Raw genomic sequence first — 6,839 nt, 5'->3', positions numbered from 1 at the left:
AGAACTCGGCTCTGACTTATCTCTGCCTCTAGACCGTTGTGTCCTTAGGTTTCACTCTAGAAGAGGGATTAAGCTGGATAAATGGAAAGCACATTCACATAAAAGGTTCTTTATTTGTACAAAGCTAGAGGCTAGCCTGGCATTCAAAGGTAATTTAAGATCTCCTGTGGCAGTTGAATAGGAAAATTTAGTTGCCTGAAGATATAAAGCGAAGTCCTTCGGGATGAAACCAATTCTACTACAAGTTGAGCTCACTTGGACCAATCACATGTTCTAGTTCTGGAGAAGGGGGGGGCTGTACACACAATAACTCACATAGTGCTTAGTCTTGCTATGCCCGGTGCCTATGGAGCACTGGTGGATTTGAAGAATTCAGTCCCTGGAGTACAAATTGCCCACTTAACTCTGTAGTTTCAACTCTAAAGTAAGTCCTGAGGACACGGACTCACACAAATGGATTCAGAGGTGGAACAGCCTTCATCCCATCCTAAAAGGAGTTCTCATTGTGCTCACTGTGGCTACAGTGGCAGGAGGATGGTGTGCCTCTTAGTGGGAACAGAAACATGAAATACAAGTCTTACTTTTAGTTCTCCCTATGTCATTTCAGATTGTATACCCATCCTTGATCTAATCTCAGTGTACATTGTTATTATTCATGACGTGGGCAATCCTGGCAGGTCCCCTGGCGGGTAAAAGACAGACAGATACACCATGTGGAGAGAGCTTGAGTAGAGAATTTATTTAGTGGGTATTGGGAGCAGTATGTTAGTAAGGGGTTATGGGGGAGGGAGAAGGGGGACAGAGAAAGAAAGTAAGGAGAGAGGGAAGGGAGAGGCAGAGACTGCTTCTTCAGAAAAAGAAGAAGAGGAGAAGAGGAGGAGAAGGAGGAGGAGGAGGAGGAGGAGGAGCAAAGAAAGCCAGCCTACAAACCACAATCCTAGAGAACTTAGACAACAATGCGAACACTAAGAGAGACTTACATAGATATAATCTACATGAGAAGTAGAAAGTAGAAAAAGACAAGATCTCCTGAGTAAATTGGGAGCATGGGGACCTTGGGGGAGGATTGAAGGAGGAAGGGAAGAGGCAGGGAGGGGAGCAGAGAAAAATGTAGAGCTCAATAAATATCAATAAGAGAAAAAGAAGAAGAAGAAGAAGAAGAGGAGGAGGAGGAGGAGGAGGAAGAGGAAGAGGAAGAAAGGGGGAATGGAGAGAAGGTGTGAGATCAACTTGCTTAGGTGGGAAGGTGCAGGGGAGATTGGAGGTGGGAGGAACTTAACTCTTAAAGGGACAGAGTACCCAGGTGACAGGCCAGGCCAGCAGATTTATTTTTTTACAACAGATGGGACTCTCTTTGACTTGAACAAAGCAGATTTTGTTCTGGGGAAGCCAGTAGAGTCAACTATTTCCAATAGTTGGGAAATAGAAGCAGGCTTCTGAAATGTCTTGTTCTTGGAGGTATTGATGAATGATTCTCAGGTGGCAGGCATTGTTTATGGTACTGATCTGACATCTGGGCTAGGGAAAAAAGAAAGTGAATCAAGCATGCTTCCTCAAGAAATCTGGGAGGGAAAGAAAGAAGGGAGGGGAGTGAAGAAAATATATAGCTCAATTAAAAAAAAAAAGAAATCTGGCCATTGGTGACCATCGCAAATGGACAGATCATAAACTTGCTGGCTTGGATTAGAGATGAATGAAAGTTCAAGAAATAGATTTTTGAGTTTAGTTCCCAGCACCCACATGGCAGGTCATAACAACTATAGCTCCAATTCCAGGGATCCAACACCCTCTTCTGGTTTCTAAAAGACCTGAATAAATCCACACACACACACACACACCAGCAGGAAAAAAATAGAGCCAAAAAATCTAAGCAGGGAGAGAAGAATCAGAAATCTAGGATTAGTCGGTTCAGTTTCGGGAACTAGCTGAAGATAAAGTTAGATTATAATCTTGAGAAACAGGGAGTTGCCCCCTTGTGATCATCACTGGTATTTTGGGAATTTTCTGTGACACCCTCCCTACCCCCTTTAAATTACTGGGCTGTGGTTTCTTCCCTTAAAAACCCCTTCTCCTGGTCACTTGGGGTCGAACTCCTCCCCTATGTGGGTTATGAGTCTCGGCCCCAGTGCGCTGGTTCCTGTCCTGTCAATAAACCTCATGTGATTGCAGCAAGGACGGTCTCTGGTGAGTTACTGGGGGGGGGGGGGGAGAGGGGTCGTGTTATCCTAAGACTTGAGTGAGAATCTCCCCACACTGGGGGTCTTTCAGTTTCCAAGGGCACCTGGCATGTATGCAGTACACATACATATATGCACGCAAAACACTCATACACATAAAATACAATTTAAAAGGTTGTTTAAAACTTTATTTGGATAGTCCTCTATCCAAATAGAATAATAGAAACTAAAACGATGGTCAACCATTTTCCAAACTACATTCCTTTGGTTTGTGGTATTCTAATGTGCCCATTTAAATGCAAATGAACCGATTTCTCAAGAGATGAGTTTGAACCATAGAAACTTTCCCTCATTTTTCCCTGCCAGGGCACCTTTTGCATGTTAATGCCAGCTTATTCCTGGCTCTTTTCTTTAGTAATACTTGGGCCTTCTGTGGAGAGCATTCTTCTCTCAAAGTATTCACTTTGCATGTAAACAAGCAGTTTGCCTGCAACTCCCCCCTTCTTCCCCCAAATTTATATGTACATAGAGTGGGTTCCTGGTAAAGACTATGAAAACTCGTCTTCGGGGTTTTTAGGCGGTTCATGTGTATTTTGACCTTGTGTCTTTTAACTGTGACTATGAGTCACAGGAAACACCTTATTTCTACTCCAAAGGGGGAACAGGCCTGAGTCAGCAACCTCTGCCAGAGCAGGCCCAAGCCAGGAACCTCCACAGGAGCAGATATAAGGGAGTGACCACTTGTTTGGAACTCCTCTCTCTACCTAACTACAAAGGGGATAGAGATGACTTCCAAACATGTTTGTATTATGCTGATTAAACCTTGCTTATTACAGTCTGGGCTTCTCTGGTAGTCTCTCTCTGGGGGTCGTAATCTGCGCACAACACACTGAGGGAACAGGCCGATCCAGAGACCTCTGTGGGACCTGCAGGAGGCAGGGACCTCCAAAGGAGTAGATCCTAGCCAGCAACCTCTGCTGTAGCCGGCCCTTGCAGCCGACCTCCACAAAGGCAGCAAGAGAGCGACTTCCAAGGGAGCAGGCCCAAGCTAGAGACCTCTGCGAGACCAGGCCCAAACAAGGGACCTCTGCAGGAACAGGCCGTAGTGACCTCCATTGGAGCAGGCACAAGGGAGCGACCACCTAAGGGCCAGGCCCAAGTAAGAGGCCTCTGCAGTACTGGGCCCAAGACCTCCATGAAAATAGGCCCAAGCCAGCAATGCAATGATTTTCAGCCACATAAGGCCGATACTTCCTGGTTTTAGAGCCATGCACGTGCAGACAAGCCCTCAGGCAGAAGAGCCTGAATATTAAAGGGTCCCACATTACCCATGTGCGCACATGCGTGGTTACATCCAGTATGACTCAGCTAAGCCCTTGTACAGCATGTGTGTGAGCCTGTCTTCTGCGTATGACATAGTCATGCCAACCCCCTGTGCGCATGCGCTAGGCAGCTTTTAAAAAAGCTGGTTGTGGCATCTTTCTTTCTCTCTATGCATACCGATTCCCCAGACCTGTACTTGCCCCCTCTAATAAACTCCTAAACGGGTTTGTTGTGTGTTCCATGTTTCCTTCTCACTGGCCAGGTAATTTCAAGTAACATCCTTTGGAGAAGGCCCAAGACAGTGTCCTCTGCTGGAGCAGGCCTGAGCCAGTAACTTCCACCAGAATAGGCCCAAGACCCTCAGTGGGAGCAGCCCCAACCAAGTGACCTCTGAGGCCCAAACAACCTCCAGTATTGCACAGTGAACCCTGGGAATGCTGAAGGACCTCCTGGGACACCGAGTGACCTCCAGGGTGACTGGAACCATGTCCCTGACTGCACCACAAGGAGCAACCATTTGAGCCTTGGATCCACTGGGACCTGGAAGACTGATCACCAGAGACACAGCCCCAGTCAATGAGATAAAGAGTTGGTTCTTTGAGAAAATCAACAAAATAGACAAACCTTTATTCAAACTAATCAAAAGGCAGAGAGAGAATATCCAAATTAACAAAATCAAAAATGAAAAGAGGGATATAACAACAGACACGGAGGAAATACAGAGAATCGTCAGGTCATATTTTGAAAACCTGTACTCCACAAAACTGGAAAACTTAAAGGAAATGGACAATTTTCTAGATAATTATCACTTACCAAAATTAAATCAAGACCAGATAAACAAATTAAATAGGCAAATAACTGCTAAAAAAAATAGAAACAATCATCAAAAGTCTGCCCACCAAAAATAGTCCAGAACCAGATGGTTTCAGCTTAGAATTCTACAAGGTTATCAAAGAAGAAGTAATACCAATACTTCTCAAATTGTTTCACACAGTAGAAACAGAAGAAACACTGCCAAACTCTTTTTATAAGGCTACAATTACCCTGATATCCAAACTACATAAAGACATTACTAAGAAAAAGAATTACAGACCAATCTCACTCATGAACACTGAAGCAAAAATACTCAATAAAATAGTGGCAAATCGAATCCAAGAACACATCAGAAAAATCATCCATCACAATGAAGTTGGCTTCATACTAGAGATACAGGGATAGTTCAACATACAAAAATCTGTCAATATAATCTACCTTATAAACAAACTGGAAAAAAACCACTGATCATCTCATAAGATGCTGAAAAATCCTTCATCAAAATACAGCATCCCTTCATGATAAAGGTCTAGGAGAGAGCAGGGATACAAGGTAAATAACTAAACATAATACAAGCAATATACAGCAAGCAAACAGCCAACATCAAACTAAATGGAAAGAAATTCAAAGTGATTGCACTGAAATCAGGAACAAGACAAGTTTGTCTACTCTCAATATATCTATTCAATATAGTACTTGAGGTTCTAGCTAGAGCAATAAGCCAGCAAAAGGAGATCAAGGGGATACAAATTGGAAAAGAAAAAGTCAAACTCTTACTATTTGCTGATAATACGATAGTTTACATAAGTGACCCCAAAAATTCTACCAAGAAACTTCTACAACTCATAAACACTTTCAGTAATGTAGCAGAATACAAGATTAACTCAAAAAAAATCAGTAATCCTCTTGTACACAGATGATAAATGGGTTGAGAAAGAAATTAGAGGGGGCTGGAGAGATGGCTCAGTGGTTAAGAGCATTGCCTGCTCTTCCAAAGGTCCTGAGTTCAATTCCCGGCAACCACATGGTGGCTCACAACCATCTCTAATGAGGTCTGGTGCCCTCTTCTGGCCTGCAGACATACACACAGACAGAATATTGTATATGTAATAAATAAATTAAAAAAAAGAAATTAGAGAAACATCGCCCTTCACAATAGCCACAAATAGCATAAAATATCTCAGAGTAACTCTAACCAAACTAGTGAAAGACCTGCATGTCAAGAGCTTTAAATCTTTGAAGAAAGAAATTAAAGATGACAACAAAAATGGAAAGATCTCCCATGCTCTTGGGTATGTAGAATTAATATAGCTAAAATGTCGATCTTACCAAAAGCAATCTACAGATTTAATGCAGTGCCCATTAAAATCCCAGCAAAATTCTTCACAGACCTCCAAAGAACAATACTCAACTTCATATAGAAAAGCAAAAAACTCAGAATATCCAAAACAATCCTGTACAATAAAGGAACTTCTGGAGGCATCACAATCCCTGACTTCAAACTCTACTACAGAGCTACAGTTCTGAAAACTGCCTGGTATTGGCATAAAAACAGAAAGGAGAACCAATGGAACCGAATAGAAGACCCAGATATCAATCCATACACCTACAAACACCTAATTTTTGACAATGAAGCAAAAAATATAAAATGAAAAACAGAAAGCATATTTAACAAATGGCTGGCATAACTGGATAGCAACACGTAGGAGAATGGAAATAGATCCATATCTATCACCATGCACAAAACTCAAATCCAAATGGATCAAAGACCTCAATATAAAACCAACCACAATGAACTTGGAAACAACCTAAATGCCCCTTGACCAAAGAATGGATAAGGCAAATGTGGTACATTTACACAGTGGAGTACTACACAGTGGAAAAAAAATAATGACATCTTGAAATTTGTGAAAACATCATATTGAGTGAGGTAACCCAGACCCAGAAAGACAAATATCTTATGTACTCACTCATAAGTGGCTTTTAGACACAAAACAAAGAAAAATCAAACTACAATCCACAACCCCAGAGAACCTAGACAACAATGAGGACCCTAAGAGAAACATACATGGATCTAATGTACATGGGAAGTAGAAAAAGACAAGATCTCCTGAGTAAATTGGGAGCAGGGTGATCACAGGAGAGGGTAGAAAGGGAGGGGAGAGGAAGGGAGGGGAGCAGAGAAATATATATAACTCAATAAAAACCATTTTTAAAAAGATACATTATGGAATCATAGTAATTAAAACAATACGGCACACACACAAAATGAGACATGTAAACCACTGGGACAAAAATCAAAGACCCAAACATAAGTATGTGACTTCAGTCATTTAATATTTGATAAAGATGCCAAAAGTATAAGCTGAGAAAAGAAAGCATCTTCAACAAGTGATACTAGGAAAAATGAATGTCCACAGAACTCTGCCTGCTTCACAATCCCAGGTACTGGGATTAAAAGGTGCATACCACACCACTGTGTCCAAACTAAAATTTTAAAACATGCAAATTATTTGTATTGTTACT

The sequence above is a fragment of the Myodes glareolus genome, chromosome 12 (genome assembly GCF_982192425.1).
Source record: "Myodes glareolus chromosome 12, mMyoGla1.1, whole genome shotgun sequence".
Taxonomy (NCBI): Eukaryota; Metazoa; Chordata; class Mammalia; order Rodentia; family Cricetidae; genus Myodes; species Myodes glareolus.
Note: the sequence above shows the minus strand (reverse complement) of the source record.